This window comes from Triturus cristatus, chromosome 1_2, assembly GCF_964204655.1.
Source record: "Triturus cristatus chromosome 1_2, aTriCri1.1, whole genome shotgun sequence".
In the NCBI taxonomy this organism is placed as follows: Eukaryota; Metazoa; Chordata; class Amphibia; order Caudata; family Salamandridae; genus Triturus; species Triturus cristatus.
Window position 1 is genome coordinate 1,072,480,963 of NC_140580.1, and position 13,768 is coordinate 1,072,494,730.

General features: G+C 42.4%; 3 long non-coding RNA genes across 3 annotated transcripts; 1 reads left to right on the forward strand and 2 right to left on the reverse strand.

Annotated features, from left to right (window-relative positions):
* Positions 1 to 2,137: 2,137 nt before the first annotated feature.
* LOC146868669 (uncharacterized) lies at positions 2,138 to 2,852 on the reverse strand. The gene is made up of 3 exons (XR_014966354.1): positions 2,724 to 2,852; positions 2,547 to 2,629; positions 2,138 to 2,454 (listed from the first exon to the last, which is right to left on the reverse strand). It is a non-coding gene; the product is annotated as an uncharacterized LOC146868669 (long non-coding RNA).
* Positions 2,853 to 8,164: 5,312 nt separating this feature from the next.
* LOC146868670 (uncharacterized) lies at positions 8,165 to 9,054 on the reverse strand. The gene is made up of 3 exons (XR_014966359.1): positions 8,926 to 9,054; positions 8,749 to 8,831; positions 8,165 to 8,656 (listed from the first exon to the last, which is right to left on the reverse strand). It is a non-coding gene; the product is annotated as an uncharacterized LOC146868670 (long non-coding RNA).
* Positions 9,055 to 12,189: 3,135 nt separating this feature from the next.
* Positions 12,190 to 13,051, forward strand: LOC146868671 (uncharacterized). The gene is made up of 3 exons (XR_014966363.1): positions 12,190 to 12,318; positions 12,413 to 12,495; positions 12,588 to 13,051. It is a non-coding gene; the product is annotated as an uncharacterized LOC146868671 (long non-coding RNA).
* Positions 13,052 to 13,768: the final 717 nt, after the last annotated feature.

The window sequence follows — 13,768 nt, forward strand, 5'->3', positions numbered from 1 at the left end:
CTGCGACATGTTTAAAAGGCTACTTAACTGGGTAGCACCATCAGTGATGCAGGCCCACTATTAACATTTAATTTATTGGCTCTGGGTACATGTATTACCACTTTGCCAGGGCCTTACAAGTAAATTAAATGTGCCAATTGGGTGTAAGCAAATTTCACCATTTTTAAAGGAGAGAGCACACTGACTTTAGCACTGGTTAGCAGTGGGAAAGTGCACAGAGTCCAAGGGCCAACAAAAACGAGATCAACAAAATAATTGAAGAATAAGGCAAAACGTTTGGGTGGAGACCACACTTAGGTGGACGGGTCTAACAGAACAGGTATGCTTTAATATACTAAAGTATGTAAACACAGGCATTCATAAAAGCTGTTTCCATGAGTTGCATGCCTTAATGCAGTTATCACTTTTAAACATGTCATGTTTGTTTTGTTGATGCTGGGTAAAATTGAGTAAAAATATTGTTATCTGCATAGACTGTATTTGGAGCCAAAGAATTGATGATTATAAACCATATGATGATTGATTATGTGTTTCAGAAGTAAGGTAGTTGTAAGAAATTGGTTTACTGGTCAAGGGGGGCAAAACCCTTCTCAGGGAAAGTCACAAACAAACCCAAAATTGACCTGTTCTCAACCCACTGGTAGTTTGGCACAGAGCAGTCAGGCTTAGCTTAAAGACAATGTGTGAAGTATTTGTGCGACACTTCAAATGGTACTAAAGTGAAAACAGCACACAAAAAGTATCCCACACCACATAAGAAAAATAGAACTTTCTTTAATAAATAAAACAAGACCAAAATGACAAAAAACCAATCAGTTGAACCAGATACATTACATTACATTTTAAAGATTTTGGTGAAAATAGTGCCAAAAAGCACAAAGCACCAACTATGGATATTTGGTCATGCTGTAATGGTCCAAAATCGCAAGTAAAGAATGACTGCAATGGAACGCAGGCGGGCTACAGGGATCCAGTTAGGCCCGCTGAATAAACTACCTTAAATCTTGGTTTGCAGAGTGTTGCGTGTGTCGAAGAAGCGTCATGCAGCCGACACACATTCAGCGAGGCTGCAATGTGAGGGCCTGCATTGTTGTCGAGAATCCCTTCGATGGGGCTTGTGGTGCGAAGTCCAATTGCGAGGATGTGGCGCACAGTTGGGGGTGACGCATCAGTTCTGAAGAGCTGTAAGGCTGCCATGTGGAGTCCATCGTCGAGGGTGCCTTCAACGAGGGATGTGAGGGCCTGCTCCAAGGATGTGTCTAGCAGTCGGAGTGATGTAGCAGTTCTGAAGAGCTGCAATGTGTGGTACATCTTTGCAACGGGTCCAATCCACGCAGCTGCAGCGATGAGTCAGTTCTGCTCAGGTTGCACCGCAGAAGAGATGCATCAGATTGTTGTATCCACAGAGGATAGCAGAGCACCTTAAGCCCAGTTCCATGGGTCCAGGACTGGGCTGGCACCACTTGGCAGGGATATACTCAAAGATGTCAGATTCCAGGCAAAGATGCAATGTTGTTGGAAGCCTGTTATACCACTGAGGCTTCAGATCAGGAGGCAAGCCAACTAGCCCTTGGAGTCATTCTAGGTTCAAGAGATACAGGTCCAGTTCTTCTCAGGCAAGAGGACAGCAGACAGCAGGTCAGCACAGCAGGGCAGCAGTTCCTTCAGAGCAGCAGTCCAGAAGAGTAGCAGTCGCAGTCCTTGGAGCAGCACAGCAGCCCTTCTTCCTGGCAGGGTATCCACAGGTCCAGAAGGGTACTGAAGTTGTGGGGCCTGAGTTCTAGTGTTTATACCCAGTTGTGCCTCTGAAGTGGGTAATAAACTTCTAGAGGTTTAAGTTTGAAGTTCCCAGGCATCCTGTCTTGCCTGTCCTGGCTCCAGACTAACTACAGGGGTATGCAGCCCTTTCTGTGGACGTTAGAACAAAGGGCAAACCCAATAGTCACTGGGACCTGGGTAACAAACAGTATAAATGCAAATGGTCCCAGAACATACGTAAAATTGAAAAAAGGTAAACAAAATAACTGTTGCAACGAATAAGGCAGAACCAAAGTGTTATTTAATCACACTTGGAACAAGCACATAAATGCATTTGAAAAAATCACACTATTTATAAAGGTGCAGCGTGCCACGGGGAAGGGGAAGGAGTGACGAGTTAGGTAGGGTAGTAGGATAAGTGACATATAAGTGTTCATAACAATAATACAAATCAATTGCTGGGCACGTTGCTGTCGTGCCGATTAGTCAGGATTAGAGTCATTCATTGACAAAATTGAATGTTTAACCGAACAACCATATACAAGTGATAGTCCACAGTGCTCAACGCACTATTGAATGTATTGGCATGGTGGGATGTCGACGTTTCGACCCCTCTTCCAAGGTAGGTTGATTAAATCCTTACAGGTGGGGTCTTCCTCAGGACAAAGAGGATGGTTGAAAGGGGAAGGTGGGCACCTATAAAAAGATGGGTAGGAGTTAAAGAGTAGTAGAGCCAAGCGGGGATTTAAAATGCGAGGCTGGATATGGAAAATAAATGCCATAATTACCAGTTAAAGGAACGAACATCTAATCAGTGTCAGCTTAACAGCAGGGCAAAAAGGCTCCAAAGACGGGTGGGAGTGAAAAACACCTAAAAAGAATTAAAGGTGACATTGGAGTCAAGAAAATTTATTAAATTTGAATAAGTGGACAGAGGGTATGACTCCGTGTGAAAATGGACTTACGTGTATTGCTTGAAACAAAAGGGAGGAATTGATTACTCCATCGAAGCACACCGTCGCGTAGATCGGTATGTTGAGTGAAAATGAATCACTGGAAAAACAGCCTCTACAAACCAAATGGAGAGAGTGCTCATTTTAAATGTGAAACCGGATAGGTGAGAAATACAATGCCAACAGGACCTGGCCGCCCAACCTATCATCCGTATACTACGATATACAAAGGAGGGGGCGAGAAACCACAGACTAGGAAATAGACGTAGGAGAAACAGAATGAATCCAAGGAGCGAAATATCGCTTACACAATATGCATGAAAAAAGCACAATCATACGTTGAAATGTGGACGAACTCGTCGTGTGAACCATAAAAAACCCATAAGGGGGACTGGCCAATAAATTAATAAAAAACACAAAGAAAGAATTCAATATGAGAAAAGAACGCTTAACGCAATATGCAAAGGACAGGCAAAATCGTCAGTATACACGGGGACGCACTATTTATGGGAAGCATGGAAAAACATGGGTATACTTATCGGTCGGTTATGCCAAATACAGCGGGATGCCATACAGGCAGTGACTATACTTTGAGGCTGCGTTCGAGTCTCCAACTGCTTGGATATACCAGCTTACTGAGACCTCGGAGCGGCTCCCTGATATGAGAGAACGCTTATGACCGCGTGGGGGGGAACTGGCCAATAAATTACATAAATAAAACAAACCACTTTGAAAGAATTCAGTACAAGAAAGGATCGCTTAACGCAATATGCAAAGGACGGGCAAAGTCGTCTGCATACACGAGGACGCGCTGATTGTGGGAAGTATAAAAGCCTAGGATTAACTGATCGGTCGTTTAAGGCTAATAAAGCAGAATGCCATACAGTCAGTGACTCTACCTTGAAGCGGCGTTCGAGACTCCAACTGCTCGGATCTGGCTGCTTACTGAGACCTCGGAGCGGCTCCCTGATATGGAGAACGCTCACGGCCGCGTGACGCTGGACCGGGTGCAGCCGCTAAATGCTGCCAATACCGGGAGAGTGGAAGAAAGACCATTCTCGTAGTTCCTAATTGGGCTTGGAGAAATCGTGAATAAAAATTAATAAATAAACAATGTGGAAAAGTGTATCTGAATAGGTCCGGGTGTTATAATATTTAAGTAAGTAGAAGGCATAACCGGCAGTGGAGTCATAATCAGCTGAATGGGATTTGATTATGGACACGTAACGCCGTGAAAAATCATGGAACGAAGCGTCAGTGGTATGGAGGTGCCTGGTTGGTCAGCAAACATGGGTGTACATTTGGATTGACATCGTTTAACAGACACATGAAGGTGCGGCCAAAACTAATGGTCGGTTCTTAGGTAAACTAATAGTCAAATAGACATATTCGCACTGAGTACATGAATTGAATGCTTCTGAAGGTTGAAATGACAAATTGCGCTAAAAAGGATATCTCAGTTGTAGAGAATACAAGACATAAAAAAACATTGGTCGTTTGAAGGTGCATCATTAGAAACCAAGCATGTAAGCTCATGAAAATTTGCATTATCTAATAAAATTACGACAAAAAAGATGATAATTACATTGGGAAAAAGCAATCAATAGTAGTATGGAGGTGCAAACATATGTGTACATTTAGATTGACATCGTTTAACAGACTCATGAGGGTGCGGTCAAAACTAATGGTCGGTTCATAGATGAACTAATAGTCCAATAAACATATTCGCACTGAGTCCATGAATTAAATGCTTCTGAAGGTTGTAATGACAAATTGCGCTAGAGAAGATATCTCAATTGTAGAGAATACAAGACATAAAAAACATTGGTCATTTGAAGGTGCATCATTAGAAACCAAGCATGTGAGCTCCTGTAAATTGGTATTATCTAATAAAATTACGACAAAAAAGATGATAATTACATTGGGGAAAAAAAACCAGTCTAATAGTCATGTGGAAACAGAGCTCCTGTAAATAAATATTTGCTTGCTAGCTAATGAGAATATGGCAAAAAAATATTTCCAATAAGAAAGAAACATAGGGTATATTTATCATAAGAGTCTCATGGTCAAAATCACAGGATGTTTCAAGGGTAACGTGGACAACAAGTTAGATTACGGGCTGGGGAAAAGACAGAAGAAAATGAACATTGTTCACTAATTGCTGAGAATAGCTAATTGAGCATTACTTGGGTCTTGTTCATTCAGACCCGTTAGAATGGTATCGAAGCGTATCATCATTTTGGACTCTCTAATAAGCAGGATAGAGGATATATTGCCTCCCCGGGGTCCCAGTTCGGTTTTTTCCAAGACGATCCATTTCATTTCATCAGGGCGGTGTCCAAGTTGGTGATAGTGTTCAACTAGAGGTGCACCTGTCACGTTGCATCTTATCCTGCTTTGGTGTTGAAGAATTCTTGCCTTTACTTTCTGCTGTGTCTGGCCAATATATAGTTGGCCACATGGACAGAGGATCCCATAGATGACGTTGCTGGAATTGCAGTTTGTATGTGATTGCAATGTGATGGTCTGATGTTTATATTCAAAGTTCTTTGATTGCATAGTTGTTGGGCATGCTTTACACGACCCGCATTTGAAATGGCCTATGATTGGAGGTAGATTCCAGAGTGACCGAATGGTCGTTTCGACTGGGTCCTCAAGGAAGGAATGCACCACATGATCCTTGATACTCATTGCTTTCTTAAAAGAATGCATCGGTACGTTAGGTTGGTCAATCTCGGTAGATATAATGCTCCAATGTTTGTTAATAATCTTTTTCACTGCATTACTACGAGTGGAGAATGTTGTGACACATATCATCTTATTATTTTGGCATGATGCATTAGGATCTTTGGGTGAAAGCAGAGAGTCTCGTGGGTTATACCAGGCCCTCTTCTGGGCCCTCTTCACCAGTCGTTTTGGGTAACCTCTTGAGATTAACCTGGCAGTTAGGTTCTCAGACTCTGTTGTGTAGTCTGTACGTTTGGTACAGTTCCTGCGGATTCGCAGGAACTGTCCCACGGGGAGATTATCGCGCAATCCGCGTGGGTGGTGACTGCTGTATCTCAGTAGGGAATTTCTTTCCGTCGGCTTCCTATATAGGGTAGTAAGAAGTTTCTCATCTTCATAAAAGATTTTCAGATCAAGGAAGGGTATTTCCTGTGTGCTGGACTGAATAGTGAACTGAATATCTTGGTCGCATTGGTTTAGCCATTGGTGGAACAAATTGAGTTCAGTAGTCTCGCCATTCCAGATTATTAATATATCGTCAATATATCTCTTCCACATATTGACGTGTACTGCAAAGGGGTTGTTGTTGAGGATGAAACGTTTCTCAAAATTATCCATATACAGGATCGCTAGATCTGGAGCGAAGGCAGCTCCCATTGCGACTCCTTTCGTCTGTACATAGTACTTTCCTTGGAAATAAAAGAAATTCTTTTTCATAGCGATGGTCAAAAGAGCTATGATAAAATCCGTAGGTACCCTTGTTGGTGCTGGTCTAAGATTCAAAACATTCCGCATAACCGCCAATGCTGGTTCCTGTGGAATGCTGGTGTATAGTGAGACAATATCACAGGTGACAAGTATCTGTTCACTGGAGTTGAATGGTTGTTGGTCAATCATTGCAATGACTTGCATGGTGTCTCGAAGGTATGTTTCTGTTTCTTCTGCTAACGGTTTTAGAAAAAAGTCTATGTACTTACATAGAGGTTCCAATAGTGAACCGCAGCCGGATACTATCGGGCGACCCGGTGGATGTAGGATGTCCTTATGTATCTTTGGTAAGGTATAGATGGTAGGGAGTCGTGGATGTTGTTGATTGAGATAATCATATTCTAATTTGCTTAGAAAACCACAGTTCAAAGCATCCAGAGTTATTTGATGGATTTCACCCATCAGGTCCTTCGTGGGATCAGACTTCAGTAAAGAATAACTGACACCGTCTTGTAACTGCCTTAAAATCTCCGATTTATATGCAGTCGTATCTTGCACCACTATAGCTCCGCCCTTATCAGCAGACTTAATCACAATGTCTTTGTTATTTTTAAGGGTTAGGAGAGCCGCTTTTTCAGACTTGCTGGTGTTAGGTATGGTGTGTTTGTATGTTGAAAGTAAAGTGTTGACATCGTTCAGAACCATGCTCTCGTAAGCCAAAATCCTGCTACTCATGGCATTGGCAGGCGGGACAAACTTGGATGGAGGCCTTAATCCAGTGACAGATTTAGAAGGACTATCTTCAGTGTTCCTGAAAAAATACCTCAAACGGATCTTACGAAAAAAACCGTGGAGTTCAGTCTTAAGGTTGAAAGAGTTCGGATGGGCAGTTGGAACAAAAGACAGGCCCTTGCAAAGTACAGCCTGTTCGTCAGTGTTAAGGTTATATGTAGAGATGTTAACCACTGGGTTCTCACTGGGCTCTACCATCTGTAGACTTTGCGCCTCGTGGATATCTCTCCGTGGTTCTCTTGTTGGAATCGGACTTGTTTCGGGGTTGTACCTCGGCCTCTGTCCCAACTGGCGCTTGGTGGATTCTGCTGGCCTCTCGGGGGTCCTCTCGGCCAATTGCCACCTCGTCCTCGAGGTGGTCTCCATTGGCCTTCCCCTAAAAAAGGATAATAGCCTTGAGGGGGGTACCAGTTGTCCCGGTAATTATAGTCGTAGCTGGGGCCAGGGGCCTCAGGATCACTGTCAGAGCTCACCGTAGAATCGGAAAAAGTAGTGTAATTCCTTCTCCCTCTGAAGGACCCTCTGCCTCTTCCCGTGAAACGACCAGAATTGTCCTGTTTGTAGTAATCTTCGTTGAGGTAGGGATATGTATTCTTTTTATCATAGAACCTAATATCCTTGGAGAGTTTGTCGAGTTTTTTATTCTGCGTAGTGGTTTCAAAGTCTTTTAGCGATTTTGTGAGATTTTCCAGAGCACTTTTGGCATTGATCAAGGTTGAGTCACCTGCAATTTCTTGTTTAAGGGTGGCTATTTCTCTGGTCAAGACCTGGACCTGTTCAGCCGCAGTTTCTACTCCGAGGACCATCCAATGTCGCGATGCGTTGTTTGCAATGAAACTGAAGCCTTCCTTGAATTTTGGTAGATCCACGAAAATGGCAGGTTCATTTTTTATCTGTAGCCCAACTGGTATAATATTAGCCTGTAGATATTTAGTGAGTAAATGACCATGGAGTTTTGTACGAATTAGTTTCTTTTCCAGACGTTCAAGTTTTGCTATCTTATCATTAAGTGTGAAGTCAATATTGGGTGTATCGGATGACAGAAAGAGATTCCTAGGGTCCTGTAGCAGCTGGTTGATGTATTCCTCTGTATAGGAAAGGGTTTCACTCTCCACCATTTTATAGAAGAAAGGAAAATTCACAAGGAATACCTCGCAGGTATGCACCTGCTCATTTAAGCGTTAGAACAAAGGGCAAACCCAATAGTCACTGGGACCTGGGTAACAAACAGTATAAATGCAAATGGTCCCAGAACATACGTAAAATTGAAAAAAGGTAAACAAAATAACTGTTGCAACGAATAAGGCAGAACCAAAGTGTTATTTAATCACACTTGGAACAAGCACATAAATGCATTTGAAAAAATCACACTATTTATAAAGGTGCAGGGTGCCACGGGGAAGGGGAAGGAGTGACGAGTTAGGTAGGGTAGTAGGATAAGTGACATATAAGTGTTCATAACAATAATACAAATCAATTGCTGGGCACGTTGCTGTCGTGCCGATTAGTCAGGATTAGAGTCATTCATTGACAAAATTGAATGTTTAACCGAACAACCATATACAAGTGATAGTCCACAGTGCTCAACGCACTATTGAATGTATTGGCATGGTGGGATGTCGACGTTTCGACCCCTCTTCCAAGGTAGGTTGATTAAATCCTTACAGGTGGGGTCTTCCTCAGGACAAAGAGGATGGTTGAAAGGGGAAGGTGGGCACCTATAAAAAGATGGGTAGGAGTTAAAGAGTAGTAGAGCCAAGCGGGGATTTAAAATGCGAGGCTGGATATGGAAAATAAATGCCATAATTACCAGTTAAAGGAACGAACATCTAATCAGTGTCAGCTTAACAGCAGGGCAAAAAGGCTCCAAAGACGGGTGGGAGTGAAAAACACCTAAAAAGAATTAAAGGTGACATTGGAGTCAAGAAAATTTATTAAATTTGAATAAGTGGACAGAGGGTATGACTCCGTGTGAAAATGGACTTACGTGTATTGCTTGAAACAAAAGGGAGGAATTGATTACTCCATCGAAGCACACCGTCGCGTAGATCGGTATGTTGAGTGAAAATGAATCACTGGAAAAACAGCCTCTACAAACCAAATGGAGAGAGTGCTCATTTTAAATGTGAAACCGGATAGGTGAGAAATACAATGCCAACAGGACCTGGCCGCCCAACCTATCATCCGTATACTACGATATACAAAGGAGGGGGCGAGAAACCACAGACTAGGAAATAGACGTAGGAGAAACAGAATGAATCCAAGGAGCGAAATATCGCTTACACAATATGCATGAAAAAAGCACAATCATACGTTGAAATGTGGACGAACTCGTCGTGTGAACCATAAAAAACCCATAAGGGGGACTGGCCAATAAATTAATAAAAAACACAAAGAAAGAATTCAATATGAGAAAAGAACGCTTAACGCAATATGCAAAGGACAGGCAAAATCGTCAGTATACACGGGGACGCACTATTTATGGGAAGCATGGAAAAACATGGGTATACTTATCGGTCGGTTATGCCAAATACAGCGGGATGCCATACAGGCAGTGACTATACTTTGAGGCTGCGTTCGAGTCTCCAACTGCTTGGATATACCAGCTTACTGAGACCTCGGAGCGGCTCCCTGATATGAGAGAACGCTTATGACCGCGTGGGGGGGAACTGGCCAATAAATTACATAAATAAAACAAACCACTTTGAAAGAATTCAGTACAAGAAAGGATCGCTTAACGCAATATGCAAAGGACGGGCAAAGTCGTCTGCATACACGAGGACGCGCTGATTGTGGGAAGTATAAAAGCCTAGGATTAACTGATCGGTCGTTTAAGGCTAATAAAGCAGAATGCCATACAGTCAGTGACTCTACCTTGCAATCACATACAAACTGCAATTCCAGCAACGTCATCTATGGGATCCTCTGTCCATGTGGCCAACTATATATTGGCCAGACACAGCAGAAAGTAAAGGCAAGAATTCTTCAACACCAAAGCAGGATAAGATGCAACGTGACAGGTGCACCTCTAGTTGAACACTATCACCAACTTGGACACCGCCCTGATGAAATGAAATGGATCGTCTTGGAAAAAACCGAACTGGGACCCCGGGGAGGCAATATATCCTCTATCCTGCTTATTAGAGAGTCCAAAATGATGATACGCTTCGATACCATTCTAACGGGTCTGAATGAACAAGACCCAAGTAATGCTCAATTAGCTATTCTCAGCAATTAGTGAACAATGTTCATTTTCTTCTGTCTTTTCCCCAGCCCGTAATCTAACTTGTTGTCCACGTTACCCTTGAAACATCCTGTGATTTTGACCATGAGACTCTTATGATAAATATACCCTATGTTTCTTTCTTATTGGAAATATTTTTTTGCCATATTCTCATTAGCTAGCAAGCAAATATTTATTTACAGGAGCTCTGTTTCCACATGACTATTAGACTGGTTTTTTTTCCCCAATGTAATTATCATCTTTTTTGTCGTAATTTTATTAGATAATACCAATTTACAGGAGCTCACATGCTTGGTTTCTAATGATGCACCTTCAAATGACCAATGTTTTTTATGTCTTGTATTCTCTACAATTGAGATATCTTCTCTAGCGCAATTTGTCATTACAACCTTCAGAAGCATTTAATTCATGGACTCAGTGCGAATATGTTTATTGGACTATTAGTTCATCTATGAACCGACCATTAGTTTTGACCGCACCCTCATGAGTCTGTTAAACGATGTCAATCTAAATGTACACATATGTTTGCACCTCCATACTACTATTGATTGCTTTTTCCCAATGTAATTATCATCTTTTTTGTCGTAATTTTATTAGATAATGCAAATTTTCATGAGCTTACATGCTTGGTTTCTAATGATGCACCTTCAAACGACCAATGTTTTTTTATGTCTTGTATTCTCTACAACTGAGATATCCTTTTTAGCGCAATTTGTCATTTCAACCTTCAGAAGCATTCAATTCATGTACTCAGTGCGAATATGTCTATTTGACTATTAGTTTACCTAAGAACCGACCATTAGTTTTGGCCGCACCTTCATGTGTCTGTTAAACGATGTCAATCCAAATGTACACCCATGTTTGCTGACCAACCAGGCACCTCCATACCACTGACGCTTCGTTCCATGATTTTTCACGGCGTTACGTGTCCATAATCAAATCCCATTCAGCTGATTATGACTCCACTGCCGGTTATGCCTTCTACTTACTTAAATATTATAACACCCGGACCTATTCAGATACACTTTTCCACATTGTTTATTTATTAATTTTTATTCACGATTTCTCCAAGCCCAATTAGGAACTACGAGAATGGTCTTTCTTCCACTCTCCCGGTATTGGCAGCATTTAGCGGCTGCACCCGGTCCAGCGTCACGCGGCCGTGAGCGTTCTCCATATCAGGGAGCCGCTCCGAGGTCTCAGTAAGCAGCCAGATCCGAGCAGTTGGAGTCTCGAACGCCGCTTCAAGGTAGAGTCACTGACTGTATGGCATTCTGCTTTATTAGCCTTAAACGACCGATCAGTTAATCCTAGGCTTTTATACTTCCCACAATCAGCGCGTCCTCGTGTATGCAGACGACTTTGCCCGTCCTTTGCATATTGCGTTAAGCGATCCTTTCTTGTACTGAATTCTTTCAAAGTGGTTTGTTTTATTTATGTAATTTATTGGCCAGTTCCCCCCCACGCGGTCATAAGCGTTCTCTCATATCAGGGAGCCGCTCCGAGGTCTCAGTAAGCTGGTATATCCAAGCAGTTGGAGACTCGAACGCAGCCTCAAAGTATAGTCACTGCCTGTATGGCATCCCGCTGTATTTGGCATAACCGACCGATAAGTATACCCATGTTTTTCCATGCTTCCCATAAATAGTGCGTCCCCGTGTATACTGACGATTTTGCCTGTCCTTTGCATATTGCGTTAAGCGTTCTTTTCTCATATTGAATTCTTTCTTTGTGTTTTTTATTAATTTATTGGCCAGTCCCCCTTATGGGTTTTTTATGGTTCACACGACGAGTTCGTCCACATTTCAACGTATGATTGTGCTTTTTTCATGCATATTGTGTAAGCGATATTTCGCTCCTTGGATTCATTCTGTTTCTCCTACGTCTATTTCCTAGTCTGTGGTTTCTCGCCCCCTCCTTTGTATATCGTAGTATACGGATGATAGGTTGGGCGGCCAGGTCCTGTTGGCATTGTATTTCTCACCTATCCGGTTTCACATTTAAAATGAGCACTCTCTCCATTTGGTTTGTAGAGGCTGTTTTTCCAGTGATTCATTTTCACTCAACATACCGATCTACGCGACGGTGTGCTTCGATGGAGTAATCAATTCCTCCCTTTTGTTTCAAGCAATACACGTAAGTCCATTTTCACACGGAGTCATACCCTCTGTCCACTTATTCAAATTTAATAAATTTTCTTGACTCCAATGTCACCTTTAATTCTTTTTAGGTGTTTTTCACTCCCACCCGTCTTTGGAGCCTTTTTGCCCTGCTGTTAAGCTGACACTGATTAGATGTTCGTTCCTTTAACTGGTAATTATGGCATTTATTTTCCATATCCAGCCTCGCATTTTAAATCCCCGCTTGGCTCTACTACTCTTTAACTCCTACCCATCTTTTTATAGGTGCCCACCTTCCCCTTTCAACCATCCTCTTTGTCCTGAGGAAGACCCCACCTGTAAGGATTTAATCAACCTACCTTGGAAGAGGGGTCGAAACGTCGACATCCCACCATGCCAATACATTCAATAGTGCGTTGAGCACTGTGGACTATCACTTGTATATGGTTGTTCGGTTAAACATTCAATTTTGTCAATGAATGACTCTAATCCTGACTAATCGGCACGACAGCAACGTGCCCAGCAATTGATTTGTATTATTGTTATGAACACTTATATGTCACTTATCCTACTACCCTACCTAACTCGTCACTCCTTCCCCTTCCCCGTGGCACCCTGCACCTTTATAAATAGTGTGATTTTTTCAAATGCATTTATGTGCTTGTTCCAAGTGTGATTAAATAACACTTTGGTTCTGCCTTATTCGTTGCAACAGTTATTTTGTTTACCTTTTTTCAATTTTACGTATGTTCTGGGACCATTTGCATTTATACTGCCCTTTCTGTGGAGGCAGGACACAGCCTACTCATGTGCAAGTTGAGCTGTGCCCAGCATCTCCCTCCCATCCTGCCAGTGATGGCCCATCACGGCACACCTAAGCTCCCTATTGTGTTTGGCTGTCTGGGAGGAATACACAAAGCCCACTGTCAGCTGCACCAAGTTATGTGACCAGAGACAGGCTACAGGCACTAAATGACTAAGGCATTGTCCGCGGCTTACTCAAGGTATTAAAAAAGGAAGACTTGGGACTGGCAAAAGGTTTACTTTGCCAGGTTGAAATGGTACTTCCAGGCCTGAGACATGTTTAAAGTGCTACATAAGTGGGTAGCACAATCAGTGCCGCAGGTCCACTAGTAGCATTTAATATATATGCCCTGGGAACAGGTAGAGTCTCTTCACTAGGGACTTACAAGTAAAATAAATATGCCAATTAGGCATAAGTCAATTTAACCATGTTTAGGGGAGAGAGCACAAGCACTTTAACACTGGTTAGCATTGGTAAAGTGCACAGAGTACTAAGGCCAACAAAAACGGAGTCAGCAAAAATGGAGGAGTGAAAGTAAAAAGTCTGGAAATGACCCTGCAGCAAGGGTCAAGTCCAAAAATACTCCAGCATGCATTCTAATACTTCTTGGACTGGCGAATGTTACCAAAAAATCGCCAATTGCATGAGGTGAAAGAGTAGT